The sequence below is a fragment of the Gossypium hirsutum genome, chromosome A09 (assembly GCF_007990345.1).
Source record: "Gossypium hirsutum isolate 1008001.06 chromosome A09, Gossypium_hirsutum_v2.1, whole genome shotgun sequence".
NCBI classification, from domain to species: domain Eukaryota; kingdom Viridiplantae; phylum Streptophyta; class Magnoliopsida; order Malvales; family Malvaceae; genus Gossypium; species Gossypium hirsutum.
The window spans coordinates 12,664,232-12,664,933 of record NC_053432.1 but is presented as its reverse complement, the minus strand read 5'-3'; positions in this window follow the sequence as shown (position 1 = coordinate 12,664,933).

Genomic DNA, 702 nt, shown 5'->3' with positions numbered 1-702 from the left:
GATCTCCCTCAAAAGCGATAAATTGCACAAGTCCGTCATGGTTGCAAGTTTCCCTTCGCAACCCATGACATTCTCCCCCACTTGTTCTAGCGACGCCCTCGTCGCATCCCCCTCATGGAACTGGGCTATTTTCTCTTGGAATTGCCACAATACCTCGGCAGGTTCCTAACTTGCTTCGCTGTCAGGTAATCCTTTCCATCGTATCAAGTATTCATGTCGTGGCTGATGATACCTTCGTCTCACCATACGATCTGCCTCAATGTTTTCAACTTCTCGATCATAAGAGACTTTTACCCCTATTGGTGCTCGTTCCGACTTGCCTCGATTTGGATCCTCTTGATCTCCATTGTATGGCTTGAGCATACTTACATGGAACACTGGATGGAGCTTCAGCTTTGCTGGCAACTCAAGTTTGTAGGCCACCTTGCCTTCCCTCTTCAAGACTTTAAACGGCCCCTCATACCTTCGCACAAGCCCCTTGTGCAAACCCGTATATCGCAACATCAAGTGTAGTTTGGCAAGGACTAAGTCCCCCACTTGAAACTGCACATCCCTTCGATTCTGATCGGCCCACTTCTTGTTGCGCTTACTTGCTTTGTGTAAACAAGCCCTAGCCAAGTCATTCTTTTCTTTCCAATCCTTCACAAATCGATACGCAGCAGGATTTGGGCCTGTATAGTGGGTCGCAACAGCGTTGGGTGT